The following is an 18,671-nucleotide window of genomic DNA, read 5'->3' as shown; positions in this document are numbered from 1 at the left end:
TGTAGTATTGTCAGTATATTGATGAAGTAGTGTTACTGTGTGGGGTCTGACGCCTTGTTGAGTTGGAGAGAGGAGATAGTGTTGCAGAATGCATTTAAGAAGCTAGAAGTGGATACACTTTTCCAGGATTTTTGGTGCAGGCAGTTTTCGAGGAATAGTTTGGTTTTCATGTATCTATGGATCTGTATGTGCGAGCAAGTTGTTTTTGTACTTAACTTTGTAGCACCAACATTTTTTCTGAAATTTGTGATGAGTCTTCATTCAAAAAAATAAATAAATAATACTTTCCTGTAGAAAACGTAGCAAAGGTGATTGTGATTTATTTTCATCTTGTTTTAGTGAATCAAACTAAACCCCATAGACTTATTTTTCTGTAGTTTCTAGTAATCATCACAGGTTAAGGTAGCTTGGACAGTTTTGTGTTAGGTGTACACCAAAGTCCCATTAGTTTGCATGTGTTTCCTGTGATACATGTATTCATTCTTTTTGTAGACCTACTGCTCGTTAATTCCTTTGGACTAGCCTATTGTTCATGTATTGCTTAGTAAGAGTCAATCCTTTGTTACAGTTCCTGCCATGACCATTGCACAAAGTGTACAGAGGATATGCTTATATGTTATACATGTCAGTAATTTCTGTGTATGAATACTATCCGTATTTCTTCGCAAGCTTTTTACCTTTGATGACCAGCAGGTGGTGCCTTTAGCTCACAGCTGACCTGGCTGAGTGTTCTAGTATCTTGGCTCTCAACACGTTTTTTTCTTTTAACTAAATTCGTAGATATTAGACGTAGAGCATCATGAGCATACATCTTAGTGTTCTGTATTCTTGCTTGACATTAACATACTGCATTCATGTGGTGATAGTAAGTAGTGTTTATCTTTTATATAATATTTTCTGATGATTTTGTCACTGCTTCATTTGAATAGATAAAAGCCTTTCCAAGGTACAGAACTGATTACTTCAGTGTCTCTTCACCTTGCTGTCCATGTCCTCACTTTTCAGTCTGGGTAAAACCCATTTTTTTAGTTACATTGACAAGACATCTATGTTTATGAACTGGTTTATGTAGTATGATTTTTTTTTATTTACTTTTTGCTTATATTTAAAGAGCGAGCTGCCGCTAGCTTAGATAGCAGTACTCTTCACTGTGTCTACTCTTGTTCTCCTGAGAAGAAAAAAGCCCCCCCAAAAATCTGTAAATTGCTAAGTTGTAGTTCCTTGCTACACTCTGATCTACTAAACATTCATTTAGCATTGCTTAATTACTGCAAATCATACACAAGTGCAGTAATGCAGTAGTTTAACTGAGTCCGGGTACTACATTTGTGCCCGATCAGCAGTTAAGCACTGCTGATTGTGCTTCCTGAGTAGTTTGATCCCATGGTAGCTGTCAACTTTTCCATACCCTAGTTATGATACTGTCTAAATAGTATATTTAAACGTGTAGTCTAAAATTTTCTAATAGGATCTACAAGCCATATTTCTAGCTAGAATGGCATAATCTTGCCATATTTGACATGCTACTAGTAGGGGGATTATTTCCTTGGTTACTGGAAAAGTCAACATATTTTAATTTGATTGACTTGTGAAGCAGAACATGCAGAGTAGAAAGAAGCTGACAGCCAGTAGATGCACAAATATATTCATACTAAACATATGCCAGAGGGACCAGTGAATGCTTGCCTTCCAATTTTCATCAGCTCTTGTAATGTCCAAGACATTGGAGTACTCATCTTTTTGGCCTGTTACTGAGCAGATATGTATGGCATTCAGAGAGGGGATTCCCTTTCTCAAACCAAGGATAGACATTGATTTGGATGCCTGCCTTATAGGCACCTTCCATGACTTGTACCCTTTTTTACTATAAAATCTTCACCAGAAAGTAGTTATCCACATGACACAGGATTATGCGTCAGCATCCCAGTCCTCAACCTTTAGTCATGGCACCTTAATATAAAAGAGAGGTTATATTCCAATGACACTTCAACTTCTGAATTAGTTGAAGATCCTTTCAGCTCACAGCTCTTCACCTTTTGACTGTAATACAAACAGTGAGAAAACAATCCTTTCAAGATTTCTGCTGGAGAACATTAAAGTGGTGGACCACGGAGAGCTCTAAAACACACCAAAGGTATGTGGATCTCCTGGGTATGGGTAAGAAAAGATCAGCTGCAATCCCTCCCCATGTGTTCCAGACATTCAGGGTACACATTTTTAAAGTATGTTTCCCTCAAACAGAATCTCTACATGCTTTCTAATTAAAAAAAAATCCCCAAGCCTCAAAACCATTCCCCACTGGCAAAGTAGAATATTGGTTTGTTGTGGTTAAAAGAAACAAATTTTGATATTATGGCTATTAATTATGAGATACTACAGGAGAGAGTATCAGGTAAATTAAGCATTTATTTGCTATTTGTTTACTGGGAAAGTCCGACTGGGCCAGAAAATGCTCATTTTCAGAGGAGGCTTGGGGACAAAAGAACCAAAATCACAATATTTCGAAAATCAAGTACAGATATTTGGCTAAGATGATCCCTAATGGGGTCCGTAGAGTCAGCTTCTGTAGAATAACTCAGGCTGCTTTTAGGGCGAAGAAGTATACTGCCACTTGTGGATGTGATACCACCGGGGGGGGGGGGCAGTCACAGTAGTGCTCAGACATGCATGGTTAAGAATTCGGCTTCTGTCATGTGATGTTAATGGGGAATTACCAAACCCCCTCCAGACAAATAAATGCTGTATGTCTGTCTTTCCAGGAAGTTTTTAAAAATGCTGAAGGAAGAGAGTATGGCCATGGATATCCATCTCTAGCTATTTATAGCAAGCAAGAATTAACCAACCAAACAGTAGCTATAGTTCAAGAAACAGTAAAAGCCAAAGTAGTTTAAACAGAAATGTCATCAAAAAGAAACAGTCTTGGAAAGGTGATAGTGGCTAGAACAGGCAAAAGGTAGGGAAGGAGAGATAAGTCACAACCAGTAGATGCATATATAAGAGGTGATTAGGTGGAATTCATGTGGTATTCATTGCATTTGAATTCTGTTGTAAAGCAGACAGATGAGAAATTAGGAACATTTTCTAGAGTAAAAAAATAAAACGTGACATCTGAAGCTTCTTTAAGTTACCAAGTAGATCGGTTGCATTTGATGAACTTTCATATATTTAGCTCATGCTTTAAATATCTTAAAATAAGGTTGTACGTTTTGTCTCCTGCATACATCCAGTCTGTCATCAAAATACAGCAGTCAAACTGACAGGCCTGAAAAACCTCAGCAGTACAGTTGATTAGTAGTGAGAGGGAAACCCATTGGGAGTTTCAGATAGCATAAAACTGCCATTTACTTGTAACAGTTATTTACTTGTTTAAGTTGCCTATGGCCGCTGTCCTACGTAGAAGCTTTTCCAACGGTACTTGCTGGTATTAAATGGGCTTTCCTCTATAGAGGGTTCCCAGTTATTAATGTTACGTTTAGGCTTTTTCTCTGTAGAAAGTTCCCAGTTATTTATTGTCAGCATATTTTACTGCCTGAACTGCATGTTCCTTAAATGCTTGCATTTTTCTAAGAGTGTACACCTTCAGTAAGACTTGATAAACACAGAATAATGTGTTTTTGTAGAGTTTTAAGAGGGTCTTTGACTTCCTTACCAAACACTTGCAACTGTTTCTTTTTGTTGGCAAAAGTCTGTTTCTGAAAAAAACATTTTTTACGGTGCTGAGGCCGCCTTGCAGTTCTTCCATTAGTGTTTTGATGTTATCTGAGCTGTGTAGTAATGTGGAGTCTTCTGCATATTACAGCAGGCTGAATATTGATTGTAAGAAAGTGCATGTTATTTATTTATTTATTTATTATACATTTGTTTACCGGGGAAGTCTGACTGGATTGGGTCCATTTACAGCGGAGGCCCGAGGAGAAAAGCTCCACATATATTAGCAGAAGTACTAGAATTTAATACATAGTAGTAAAAACTGATATATTGTAACAGCAAAATCCAGCTAATAAGACAGAAATGTAAAACAGAACAACTCAGCAGTTAAACAGATAAAATACATTTTAGCATTGAGAGTCATTACATACGTCATGTTAAAATAAGTAGCTATATTAAAGAGATAAAAATTGTTGCCTACTGTAAATGCTACCGTTTTTTTTACATCCAAGTAATAAGCCCTTCCAACTTTCCACAGAGCTAAAGCAGTGATTTTAGGTTGTGCATGGGCAAAGCCAGGTGCTTATGAGATGTGATTTTAGAGAGTTTTTGAAATGTGAGGTGGTGGGGATGGAGGTCAGTGATGAGGGGAGGTTGTTCCAGTTTCTAGCAACGGTGTGGGGGAATAGTGCTTTGCCAGCAGTGTTGTTAGCCCTAAAGATGCATAGAAGTGATTTGTCACTAGAGCGGATTGTGCGATTTGTTGCATAGTAGGTAAGTAGTTGACTTAGTGATGGGGTTTTGTCAGGATACTTCAGAATGTTATATACAATAAACCAGCTGGTGGTAATTTAGTAGTTGAGGAAATTCTAACAATTTTAAGTCCCTTAGAGCTAAACAATGATGGGATCTGAAGGTGGCGTTGTCAGCAAATTTGGCAATATTATTACAGCATGACTCAAGTTTGTCAATGTCAAGTTTTGTGATATGGGTAAGAATTGGTGCTGCATACGTTGGTGTGGAGAATAGGTGAGTTTGGGCTAGAGTGATCCGTGCTTGATCTGAGAGGAAGTTTTTGTGTCTATATAGTGAACCCATTTTTTGGTGAACCTTTTTGATGGTTTGAGAGATATGGACATCAAAGAGAAGGTTTTTGTCAATCTCAGCACCGAGGAGTTTGGCATGGGCAGAAGGAGAAAGTATAGTACCATTTTTGGAAGTAATAGAAAAGGAAAGAGGAGGAGATTTTGATTTGTTGGGGGTAAATAAAAGCAATTTAGTTGTATTAGGGTTCAGGACGAGTTGGATATTTGTGATCCAACTTTCCACAGAACTAAAGGAGTCCTGGGTCTGTTGTTGGAGAGTGGAAAGAGATGGGGCTGAGCAGATTAAAGTCGAATCTGCGTACTGTATGAGGGTGGCATGCTGGGTGTAGATATGTAGATTGTTAGTGTAGATAGAAAAGAGAAGCTGCCCCAGTACTGAGCCTTGTGGTACACCTATGAAAGTTGGAAGTAGAGAGATAGTGCCCCTTGCCATTGGACAGATTGTTGCCTGTCAGCTAGATAGTGCAGCTTGACATTGGACAGATTGTTGCCTATCTTCTAGATAGTTCTTGAACCAGGCAATAGTAGAAGAGGCAAAGGATAGGGACACTAGTAAATCTAATAGTAGGGAGTGTGAGACCATATCAGATGTTTTGGATAGATCCAAAAATATAGCAGATGTATAGTTATAGCCGTTTCTGTGTTGGTTTACTAGATTGGTAAATGAGAGAAGAGCGGTAGTTGTACTTTGGTATGGCCAAAATCCGTGTTGTGTGGTGGAGAGGAGTTTGTGTGTGTTCAGGAAATGCATGACTTGAGAGTGCATACATTTCTGTAGCAGCTTGGAGAGGGGAGACAGAATAGCTGTAGGACAGTAATTAGAGAAATCATAGGAATTATCGCCTTTATGAAGAGGAATAATGTAAGGCACTTTCCACAGTTGAGGATGTAGGATTCTTTTATGGAATGGTTTATGAAGATGGAAACTGGGTAGGATAAGGATTCTGCAGCTAGTTTTAGGAAGTTGGCAGGTAGACTATCAGCTGCAAGGGTGGTAGTTTTTAATTTCAGAAGTAGTTTTTTAATTTTGGAGGTGGGAGCAGGTGAGAGAGTAAGGGGGAATGTTATCAAGACACTTGGCTGGGATATGTGGAGGGATGTTTTGAACAATTGGCTGGATAGTGCCATTATAGATTCTGCAAAGTGGTGGTTAAATTGAGAGGCTATGTCCATGTTGTTATTGGTGGAGTTGGGACCTGGAGAAGAACTTTTGCCTGGTTTAAGTAGGGAGTTGATAGCTTGCCAAAACCTTTGAGGATTTTTTGAGTGTTTTGTTTGGACAGTAAGAAAGTAGTTCTGTTTATCAAGTTTAGTTTGTATTTTGGCCTGATTCCTAAGCTGTTGGTAGTTTTCTTTGGCTTGGATGGTGTTATCCCTCTACCAGATTTTCCAGGCCTTATCTCTGGACTTTAGTAGGGCTCTTGTGTCCCTATTTAGCCATGGTGCATAGTTAGTCTTAACTCTATTTTCCTGATGGGGGTGACTTTGTTAAGGACATCAGTGAAGGTACTATTAAAGTAGTCAACTGCCTGGTCTAATCCAAGGGAAAGCAGTGGCTCCCAGTTACATTGTTTTAGAATAGTGTTTAGATCCTAGGGGTTTAGGTTGTGGTCATTTCGAATTTGTCTATAAGTTATGGCCTTGGGTATGTTTGTACGTTTGCGTAGTAGGAGTCACTAAGTCACTAAGACTATCTGGTAGACAGCCTGTCTGGTAGATGTTCTTCGTTCCCCATTGCTGCAGTCCTTACTATTGGGTATAGTCCGCCGTCCAGTCGGCCCGAATACCAGAGTATAAGGCTGACGTCGGTCAGGCGCGTAGACTGACGTCAGTACGTCAGGGTACTAATGCGCATGACCGACGTCATATCCTCAGTCTTTTTTGCCGCATGGTCCGATGCAGAAGCAGTTTTGCGAGTGCAGGTTGGCGTTCTGAAATATTTCCGAAACCGGAGTTTCAGACCGAAACAGAGTTGGCTAAGTACCCCGTTGGGGAACATTTTGGTTTTTTCTTGCCTCAGTATTTAACCGGATGTCAGAAAAAGTGAATAACTGTATTTCTTGTGGGAAACAGATACCTCATAGGGATTACCATACCTTGTGTATACCTTGTTTAGGGCCTGAGCACGACGTTGTTGGTTGCCGCTCTTGTGCTAGGTTTAACAAACGCACTATTAAGAGGAGGTTAGACTGTGCCAGGTTAGTGTTTGGGAAGCGTTGCAATTATAAAATGCCGTCGGATGCTCCGGCGCCGCTTCCAAGAAGCGCAAGGATAAAACAGCGAAGCCTAGGGTTGATGAACCGGCAGTCCCGGACGTCGGTTCTTTAGAAACTCAGTGGAGCCAGAGGTTTTGCCAGGAGTTTCCATGGAGTCTCAGGCAGAAACTTTACTGTTACAGGATGTGCCTTCTCAGGAGGTAGGCCAGGCTGCGGGGCTTCTCAGGTAACTGTTCTTCCCTCTCTTCCCAAGGTAGTTAGAGCCTCTCCTTCTGTTGCCAAAACTTCTTTGAGAGGTAGGCCAAGTTCAGCTTCAGTGGGGCCTTCTCCTAGCATTTCGGGTTCTGTACCTAAGAAACATATGCTTAAAATGGCAGAAGATTTGATTACTATGATTAGAGGTTCTATGCCCCCTCCTGATAAGAGGCCTAGGGTGGAACCGGAGTTTGATAGTTTTGAACAGTGTTCAGAGGCTTCAGAGTCTTCTGCGGAAGACTTGCAGGAGTATCCTACTTATTCTGATTCTGATGTGGATGATTCCACTCCTACAGCTTCTCCTCCTGAGGATTTCTCATTTTCAGAGACTCTGCATTCCATGAGGGAGCACTTTAAATGGGAAGGCCAGGATTACTCTGATTCCAGGAAAAGGCTTAGGGAATTCTTGTTTTTACCCCAGCATAGGCCCTTAGCTATTCCTCCTGTGTTGAATGTGGTGGAAGATGTTTTTGCAGAGGCTTCCCTGAACCCTGACTCTTTGCCTCCTGCTCCTGTTAAGCCTGATAGGTATTATAGGGTGTCCGAAGCTCATAAGTATTTGTTTAAGAGTCCTAGGGCGGACCCAGAAACTATTTCTCAAGGGCCTAAAGGTGTTAAGGCTTCTGTGGTTAAAAATCCTGTTCCCACTGATAAAGAGGCAAGGGCTTTGGATAGGTGGGGAAAGAAAGTGTATACTTCTTCCACTCTAGCCATGAGAGCGTTGAATTGTCAGTTTCACATGCTAAAATATCAGAATTATCTCCTTTCACAATTAAAATCTAAGGTGGATGCTTTGGCGGAAGGTATTGAGTGTAAAGAGTTGCTGGATTTGGTTCATGTGTCTGAACAAGTGGGTAAGCATTCTTTGCAATGTGGTTTTGATGCTGTACAGGCCTCCTCGAGGGTGGCTGCTACTAGTTCTGTTCTTCGCAGGCATGCCTGGTTGAGGGATCAGAATTTAGCTGAGCATGTTAAGACAAGGATTTTGGATGCTCCTTTACAGTCTGATGTGTTGTTTGGATCGCCTGTGGAAGCAGTTTTAAAGAAAATGGAGGACAAAGCTAAGTCTATGCAAACTGTTAAAGATTTTTTGCAGGTGCAGCCACCGAAGTTTAGTAGAAATTGGCCTACTAAGGGGTGGACATATCCTGCTTATGATTCCCAGTCTAGGGGTAGGTCTAGACGTGGTAGGGGCAGGGCTCAAGGTTCTTTTAGGCCTAGAACAGGGAGCTCTCCTGCTCAGACTTCTGGTGAGGGCAGGGGTCAGTCCTTTCGTAAACAGACCCAATGACCTGTTTTTTCAGCTGCCAGTAGATTCTCGTCTGGCAGCTCCTTTGGGAGGAAGACTGTCTCTTTTCAAAGAAAATTGGGATTTAATTACTCAAGACAAATGGGTGTTGGATATCATTCACCACGGTTACAGATTTTATTTCCATACAATGCCCCCTTTCAAAGGCATGCCAGACGTTCCTCCTCCACAAAGAAAAGAGGCTCACAAGCAAGTTTCTCAGTTACTCCAGATGGGGGCCATTCAGCCAGTCCCTGTATCAGAAAGGGGCCTAGGATTTTATTCTCGCCTGTTCCTAGTACCAAAGAAGGGGAACACGTGGAGACCAATTTTGGATTTATCTCTCCTCAACACTTTTCTGGACATTCCCAAGTTCAAGATGTTGGCGTTACAACAGCTTTTACCTCTGCTGGGCAAAGATCACTGGATGGTAACTTTAGATCTCAAGGAAGCTTACCTTCATGTGCCTATAAGGCTAAGTTGCAGGAAGTATCTGCGGTTTCGAGCTGGAAATTCTCATTATCAGTTCTCTGCATTGCCCTTTGGCTTATCTACTGCCCAGAGTATTCACAAAGGTTCTGGCTCCAGTGATAGCTTACTTCAGGCTTCAAGGAATTCAAATCTATCCTTACTTGGACGACTGCCTGATTCTGGCTCAAGAAAAGGAAGACCTTCTACAGCATCTGGAATATGTTATAGCAGTGCTAAGATGCCTAGGGTATTCTGTGAACGAAATAAAGTCCAGTCTAGTACCCTCTCAAGACATGTGCTTTCTGGGTGTGAGACTGAATACAGCAGCCCAGATGGCCTTTTTAACCCCGGACAAACAAAAGAGTCTATCACTTTACTTCCATCAACTATCTCATCAGTCCGTGCTGACTGCAAGGACAGTCCTTCAAGCATTAGGGTTCATGGCATCTTGTATTCTGGTGCTTCCCAATGCCAAACTGCATATGAGGAAGCTACAATGGTATCTCAAAATGTATGGACACAGCACTGCCAGGATTTGGACACTGTCATTCAAATAATACCTTGCCTTCAAAAGAATTTTTGTGGTGGGCTCAGGAATGTCACCTAAACAAGGGACTCTCTGTGACCCGGCCAGAGGCGAGTCAGATTTTAACGACAGATGCCTCGGACATTGCTTGGGAGCTCATCTAAATGGAAAGTGGATACAAGACAAGTGGCCTGCCAGACTACAGCATCTACATATCAACATGAAGGAGATGTTAGCAGTCCAGTTTGCATTAATGGCTTTCAAGGAGTTACTTCTTCCAGGGCAGGTGTTGATTCTAACAGACAACACAACTGTCATGTGGTACATCAACAAGCAAGGGGGAACACATTCTTATCCTCTATGCAGGCAAGCAATGATTTTATGGGAGATTGCGCTAAGCTTGCAACTAACTCTTCAGGCAAGGTTTCTGCCGGAGCACAGAACTCCTTAGCAGATGTGTTAAGCAGACAAATCATGGATCCCCACAGTGGAAACTGGATCTTCATGTATTTCAAAAATTGACAGTGTCATGGGGAACTCCAGACATAGATCTGTTCGCTTCTCCACTAAACCACCAGCTGCCACAGTATTGCACAAAGGGGTTTCATCACACAGCTTGGAAAGTGGATGCTCTGTCTTTCAGTTGGAAAAACCTTCATGTGTATGCCTTTCCTCCTCTGCCTCTTCTTCCAAAGGTACTATTAAAGGTCAGACAAGACAGGCCAAGGATGATTTTGATAGCTCCAGATTGGCCTCGGCAACACTGGTACCCACTACTACGGAGTCTGGTAAGGAAGCCTCCATGGCCTTTACCTCTGATTCCTCATCTGTTATCTCAGAAGGACGGTCGTCTGCTCAATGTCAAGCTTCACTCTCTTCATCTAACAGCCTGGCATATTCTGTGTTGAAACACAGCAGGTCTCAACTTCCTCAACAAGTTTTAAATGTGATTATGGAAGCTAGAAGACCTAGTACAAGGAAAGTGTACGCAGAAAAATGGAAGAGATTTTTATTTTGGAGTACAGCAAAGAATTTGGAGATTTCTGAGCCTAATTTGAGTGTGGCTCTTCAATATCTTACTGAGTTATTGGACAAAGGTTTGTCCTTCTCTTCCATTAAGATTCATGCTGCAGCAATTTCAGCTCACTATGATTGTGACCCACCATTGTTTTCGCATCCTTTGTTCAAGCAGTTTCTTAGAGGGGCAAAGAATATTAGACCCCCACGTAGAGCTCCTACTCCTGCTTGGGACCTCAATTTTGTGTTGGAAAAACTTACTCTACAACCTTTTGAGCCTGCGGCTACTGCTGAATTGAAATACTTGTCATGGAAGACTGCTTTTCTGTTGGCTATTACTTCTGCAAGAAGGGTGTCTGAGTTGCAGGCCCTTATGGCAGTAGAGCCCTTTTTGATTTTCCATAAGGACAGGGTATCATTACGTACTAATCCTTCCTTTATGCCTAAGGTGGTTTCTAGTGTGGCTTTAAACCAAACTATTCATTTGCCTACTTTTTATGCAGATCCCCAAAATAAAGGGGAAAAGATTTTGCACACTTTAGATGTACACAGGCAATTGCGTTATTATTTAAGCAGGACTAAGGATTTTAGGCAGTCTCAGCAGTTGTTTGTTTCTTTTGCTTTGAGTTCGCAGGGCAAGACTGTGTCAAAACAAACTATTTCTAGGTGGATTGGCTTTTGCATTGCATTTTGTTATTCCCATCATGGCAAGGAGATTCCAGCTGGGATTAGGCCGCATTCCACTAGAGCTACTGCCACTTCAACAGCATTTCTAAGGGGGGTGGCAACTAAGGATATTTTGGAAGCAGCTACTTGGAGTTCAGTGCATACTTTCTCTAAGCATTATCACCTTCCTATCTACTCTAAGTCTAGGGCTGGTTTTGCCACAGCTGTTTTGCAAGGCATGTTGTCAGCTCCTGCTTCTCTATGATTTGCCAGCCTCCCTTACCTCTGCTTTGGGATTCTACCCAATAGTAAGGACTGCAGCAATGGGGAGCGAAGAACATAGTACAGTTTTGTACCTACCATAAATGTAGATGTTCGAGGATCCCCATTGCTGCAGTCCAATTTACCCTCCCTCCTTCCCCTCTGTGTTTAGGGATGGTTGTGTAGGTGAGGTTACATGCTGATATTTTTGTATATATTCTTGTATGTATTGTACATATTTTTGGTGCAGGTATTTTGGGCCTTGTCTTTTTAGGGTCTTCTGACATCTGGGGCAAGAAAAGACTGAGGATATGACGTCGGTCATGCGCATTAGTACCCTGACGTACTGACGTCAGTCTAATGCGCCCTGACCGACGTCAGCCTTATACTCTGGTATTCGGGCCGACTGGACGGCGGACTATACCCAATAGTAAGGACTGCAGCAATGGGGATCCTCGAACATCTACATTTATGGTAGGTACAAAACTGTACTTTTTGCTTAGGGCTATTGACCAGTGTCCAATCAAGGATGGATTCTTTTGGGGACTTTTTGTCTACTCTAGTGGGTTCATGAATAAGTTGAGGAAACCCATAGAGATTTATGTGGTTAGTGGGGCTGTTGGAATTGCAGGCCAACCAGTCAGTATTCAGGTCGTCTAGCAGGATTGTTTCATGCGGGAGATTATCTCTAGTCCATTGTAGGATTTCCTCAATTATAGGAGAGTTATTTCCTGGAGGGATGTAACAGCAGAGAATGCAAATTTTTTTTTTTGTTTTGTTAATATACAGGACAGAAGCAAGAGTTTCGGCCTTATTAAATTTAGGTAGAGGGGTTTGAAGAGGTTCAATGTTTAGCATGTTTTTATTTAAGGAGAATTGCAACTCCACCTCCTTTTCTACCCATTCTGTCCAGTCTTAAGATATTATAACCTGGAAGGAGGATCTCTTTGTTTTGGATACTGGGTTTTAGCCATGTTTCTGTTATAGTCAGTATGTCAGGAGTGTAGTGGGTTATGAATGCATGCAGGTCAGTTAGTTTGTTAGACATCCTCCTTGTGTTGATATTAAGAATTAGTAGATCAGATATCAGATTAAATTTGAGTATAGCTTTGAATGGACCTGGGTTTGGGTGTATATATCCTGAAATAAGTCTTTTTTTGATACAATGTGTTTGATTGTGTGAGTTAGTTCCATGCTGGATTTAGGTGTTAATGTTCTTCATGTTTCACTGTTACAGTCATCACATTTGGGTTATCTGCTTGCAGTAGCCATCAGTCGGCCTGATTAACAAAGTCTTGGGTCCTGCATCGGTTGCGGTCTCTTCTTCCATGACGTCAGGTTGTCAGGGGTATAAAACATGCAGCCGACGCCATGATGTCAAGTCGTCAGGGGTATAAAACATGCAGCCAACGCCATTACATCAGTCTTTCTTGCCGTGCGGTGCCCGAAGCAGAAGAAGTTTGCAAGTGCCGGTCGGCCGACTCCTGAAATTTTTGTTTTCGACTTTCAGAACCAAAGTCTTCAACTAAAAGCTAAGCACCCTGTTGGGGAAACTTTTTCTTGCTCTAAACCGATGTCAGTAAAAGTAAATAATTGCATTTCTTGTGGAAAGTAAATGCCTCATAATTCGTGCTGTATTCCTTGCCTAGGCCCTGACCACGATGTGCCTCACTGTTTGGTATATTTTCGTTTCTAAATATTTTGGTGCTCGGTTCAATTATCCTGATATGTCTTCGGTAAGCCATCCGACTACCGACATTCCGAAAAAACTAAAAGATAAAGACAGAGACAGGCCGCCTAGGTCCAAAGCTGCCAACGATGCTTCTGCTAAGCCAGTCGCCAGTTCGCTTGTACTCATTGAGGTGCTTTCGCAGCCCCTGATACCCGCTACTTCAGATTCGCAGGCTTCTACTGAGACCCATTCAGAGTCCGGTATGCCGCGAGACGCTTCAACTGTGGAACCTGCAGATGTCTCTACCTTTGATAGGTCTGGAGCCGCTGTGCAGGCACCGGCTTCTGAGGGTGTATTCAGGCCTACTAACTTGCATATTAAACCGATGCCATCTTCTTCTTCAAGGCCTAAAACTCGAACCATGCCTAGAAAACTGACGCCCAGACTGCATGCCCAGGCCTCTATGCCTAAAAAACAAATGATAAGAATGGCTGAAGATCTTACAACTCTAATCAGGGGAAGCCAACCCCCCCCCCTTCTAAAATACCTTAGACTGAAGTTGTTTGTGAATCTTCTGAACAGGATTCTGATTTTTCTGATTCTTCTGATGATCTGGATTTGCCCTTATCTACTTAAGAGGATTCTGATGCAGAGGACTCTATTCCCTCTGCTTCCCCTCAAGAGGAATTTTTCTTTTTGTGAGACCTTACATACTCTAAGAGAGCATTTCCCTGGGAAAGCCAGGACTTTTCTGATTCAAAAAAGATGCTTAGGGATTTCTTACTCCTGCCTCAGCATAGGCTTTTAGCTGTACCTCCTGTACTAGACATTGTTGATGATGTCTTTTCGGAATCTAGTTTGGCCCCTGATTCTTTGCCTCATGCTTCCAGAAAACCTGACAGTTATTACAGGGTTCCTTATTCTCATAAGTTCCTTTTTAAAAATCCTATTGTGGATCCAGAGACTATTTCACAGGGACCCAAGGGCATTAAGGCTTCTACTGCTAAAAATCCTACTCCCTCTGATAGAGACTCCAGGGCGCTGGATAGATGGGGTAAGAAAGTTTACACTTCTGCAACCTTGGCCATTCGGGCTTTAAACTGCCAGTTTCATGTGTTAAAGTGTCAATAACGTTACTGTATTGCTTAAACAGAAAATGATGTTACTTCCTGACTGTGCTGAAAATAAAGAATTACAGGATTTAATGCATTCCGCTGAACAGGTTGGAAAACATACTTTGCAGTGTGGATTTGATTCATTAGAGGCCACTTGCAGGGCTGCTGTTACTGGGTCTCTGCTCAGAAGACATGCTTGGCTTAAGGAGCAAGGTTTGCCTGATCATGTTAAAGCTAAATTGTTGGATGCTCCTTTAAATCAGGACCGACTGTTTGGCAACAAGGCTGAGGAAGTTCTTAAAAAGATGGAAGATAAAGCTAAATCTATGCAAACTGTTAAAGATTTCTTACAAATTCAGCCTCCTAGATTTAGTAGGCACTGGCCCTCTAAAAATTGGTCCTTTCCAGCCCCTTTTAGGTCTTCTCAAGCCAAACCCATGCACAGCAAAAACCCCAGGTTTCAGTCCCAAGGAACACACAAGACTAGGCAGTGGGGGGTTTCCGCACCCAAACTTGGGAGTAGTAAGACCCCCCCCCATGGAAAACTATCTCAATGACTTGCTTTTAAAACTTCCAAGAACTTCCCAACTGAATGCTCCTTTAGGTGGAAAGATTGGTCTGCAGGCCAAAAAACTGGGAACTCATTACCCAGGACAAATGGGTTTTAAATATAGTGTCCCAAGGATACAGATTTGATTTCCACACGTTACCAACACCAAACGGGTGGCCAGATCTACCCCCAAATCAGTGGGCAGAGGCCCGAAATCAAGTACTCTCTCTCTTAAACATGGGGGCTATTCAGTTGGTACCAGAAGAGGAAAAGGGACAAGGTTTCTATATGAGACTTTTTCTGGTACCCAGAAAAGGCAATACATGGTGTCCTATCCTGGACCTTTCTATTCTAAACACCTTTCTGGTGATTCCAAAATTCAAAATGCTGACTCTTCACCATCTGCTTCCTATGCTAGGCAAGGATGCATGGTTGGCAACACTAGACTTGAAAGAAGCATACCTGCACATCCCTATCAGGGAGTCTTGCAGAGGATACCTTCACTTCAAAGCAGGTTACATGCACCATCAGTTCTCTGCACTGCAATTTGGCTTATCTACTGCACCCAGGGTATTCACAAAGTGCCTAGCTCCAGTCATTGCATTTTGCAGGCAAAGAAATATTCATATATAGCCATACCTGGACGATTGTCTAATTCAGGCAGAAAGCAAGGACATTCTTTTGAATCATCTGGCCTTTGTTCAAAGGGTAGTGACTTGTCTGGGGTTCACAATACACGAAAAGAAATTCCATCTGGTACCCTGTCAACAAATTATAATCCTGGGAGCAAGCTTGAATACAACTTCCCAGATGGCTTTCCTCACGCCAGAGAAACAAATTCATTTGACAACTTGCTTCAAACAAGTGGCCACAAAAACCCAGCTGTCTGCAAGGCAAATATTGCAAGCCTTGGGGTTCATGGCCTCCTGCATTCTTCTAATTCCATATGCAAGGCTGCATATGAGGAAACTACAATGGTATCTCAAAAGCCTATGATGTCAACATTCACAGGATCTAGAAGCAAGGATTCCTGTCATACCTTGCCTATGCCTAGAGTTCCTTTGGTGGGCAAAGGCCTGCCACTAAAACAGGGGACTACCATTCACATTACCCCCTGCCGCCCAAATCTTAACAACAAATGCATCAGACTATGCATGGGGGGGCTCACCTGGCAGGGAAGTGCATTCAGGGCAAATAAATCCCAAGTCAAATGCACCTGCACATAAATCAAAAGGAAATGTTAGCTGTACAGAATGCTCTCCTTCTAGGACCACATTCTTCCAGGATAACTAATGGTACAGGCAGACAACACCACTGTCATGTGGTACATAAACAAGCAGGGGGGTAGACATTCTTACCCCTCTGCAGACTAGCTATGGCATTGTTGAACACAGCCTTGAGCTACCAAGTGAATCTACAAGCTCAATTCCTGCCAGGAAAACAAAATACATTGGCAGACAGACTAAGCAGAAACTTCATGGACCCACACAAGTGGAAACTGGAACCAAGGATTTTCAACATTTTGACAAGCAAATGGGGGAGCCCAGATATAGACCTGTTTGCCTCCACCCAGAACCATCAACTGGACAAATTTTGCACAAGGATTCCCCACAAACTAGCTTGGAAAGTGGATGCTCTATCCTTCAGCTGGAAAAACCTATCAGTTTATGCCTTTCCTCCTCTTCCTCTGCTCTCCAAGGTACTACTAAAGATCAAACAGGCAAGCCAAGGAAGATTTTAATTGCACCAGACTGGCCTCGCCAACACTGTTACCCACTCTTGTGCAGTGTGTCACGCTTGGCTCCATGGCACATGCCTCAGACTCTTTCCCTGTTGTCTCAGCAGGAGAACCAGATTCTACACCCTCAGCTGGAAACCCTGAACCTAGCAGCCTGGCTAAATACCTAATCTCTCCTTTACCATCCCGCAGTAAATCAGTGATGGATATAATTTTAGAGGCAAGGAGGCCTAGTACTAGAAAATCTTATGCTGCAAAATGGAAAAGATTCTATGCCTGGAACCAGTCTCAAGGAATGAACGCAGCAGTGCCCAATTTACCTCAGATTCTACAGTACTTGACTGAGATGCTTCATAAGGGCTAGTCTTTTTCCTCCATAAAAATTCATGCCTCAGTCATTTCAGCTCATTATAGCACAGAGCCTCCCCTCTTCCCTCACCCACTGCTCAAGCAGTTCCTCAGAGGGGTCAGAAATTTAGGGCCACCCAGGAGAGCTCCAACTCCAGCCTGGTATCTTAACTTTGTCTAGGAGAAACTCACTGTTCCTCCTTTCGAGACAGCTGCTATTGCAGATTTAAAATTTATTTCCTGGAAAACAGCTTTCCTTTTAGCAATCACTTCTGCAAGATGGGTATCTGAATTACAGGCCCTTATGGCAGTGGAACCTTTTATCATCTTTCATGCGGACAGGGTGTCCCTCAGAACCAATCCCTCCTTCATGCCCAAGGTGGTATCCAGTGTGGCTCTTAATCAATCCATTCATTTGCCTACCTTTTTTCCTAACCCACAGAACAAAGGGGAACAGATACTACACTCTTTAGATGTGCACAGACAGCGTAGATTCTACTTGGACAGGACTAAACCTCAAAGGAAATCTGAACAACTGATGGTGGCATTTGCTGCAGGGACAGAGGGGAAAGCTATTTCAAAACAAACCATTTCAAAATGGATAGGCCACTGCATTCATTTCTGCTATAAGCACCATGGAAATCCTATCCCACAGGGGATCAGACCCCCACTCAACCAGGGCTGCATCTACCTCTACAGCCTTTCTCAGAGGCGTCCCTACCAGGAACATCTTAGAAGCTGCTACCTGGAGTTCTGTACATACTTTCACCAAGCATTACCATTTGCTAATTTTCTCTCAATCCAGAGCTGGTTTTGCCACTGCAGTCTTGCAGGGCCTTATAGCTGGTCCTAATGCTATCTAAATTCCTCCTCCCATCCTTAGCTTTGTAACTCTACCCAGATGTGATGACTGCAACAGTGAAACACGAAGAACATAGTACAGTTGTGAACACTTACCATGAATGTAGATGTTCAAGTGTATTCACTGTTGCAGTCCTGGTTACCCTCCCTCCAGCCCCCTGACTTCTTTTGGTTACACCTCTACTCTCCTTTACTATGCTTAAAAGCTTTTTGGTGTATTTGCTTTTTTGTTGAAGGTATAACCATATATATATATATATATATATATATATATATATATATATATATATATATATATAAAATATATATCCATATATCTATATATACACTCGTCGGCTGCATGTTTTATACCCCTGACGACCTGATGTCACGGAAGAAGAGAGAGCAACTGACGCAGGACCCCAGACTTTGTTAATCAGGCCGACTGAGGGCTACTGGAAGCAGATAACCCAAATGTGATGACTGCAACAGTGAATACACTCGAACATCAACATTTATGGTAAGTGTACACAACTGTACTTTTTTCTAGTACTGCATCTTGTTAAGTAGGCCTTGTGTAAGTACAGTGTTGTGATATCATTAAATATTGCAGAGGAGATGAAACAGTTTGTGTTTTAGTACATGTGGAAATATATGTTGTGTGGAATGTAGCATTGTCTAGTGATATATTCGTATGTATGGATGTGTGATGTAGGCTAGTGTTGTGAGGAATAGTGAGAGAGATGTTAGTGATATGCATGCTGTCTGTGATTTGTGTTTGAGTACTAGGCTATGTGATGATAGAGGTGTAGTGGTGGGAAAAAGGGTGTAATTAGTAGCTATAGTGTGGTCAGATGTAAGTAATATGTATTTTTACCAATTAAATGTATTTAGTTAATATCCTTTATTATAGCTACTGTCCTTACCAGTTACCCTTTCTTTAGTTGCATTAAA

At 42.1% G+C, this 18,671-nt stretch overlaps 1 protein-coding gene across 1 annotated transcript in view; it reads left to right on the top strand.

The window, feature by feature from the left end:
• The window catches only part of LOC122806397 (fibroblast growth factor receptor substrate 2-like), a 474,993-nt gene that overhangs the window by 449,758 nt on the left and 6,564 nt on the right, over positions 1-18,671 (top strand). The window lies entirely within an intron of this gene.

The sequence above is a fragment of the Protopterus annectens genome, chromosome 7.part0 (assembly GCF_019279795.1).
Source record: "Protopterus annectens isolate FY-2018-M chromosome 7.part0, PAN1.0, whole genome shotgun sequence".
Classification (NCBI taxonomy): Eukaryota; Metazoa; Chordata; order Ceratodontiformes; family Protopteridae; genus Protopterus; species Protopterus annectens.
The sequence above is the reverse complement of the archived record's forward strand: the minus strand, read 5'-3'. Positions and strand labels throughout refer to the sequence as shown.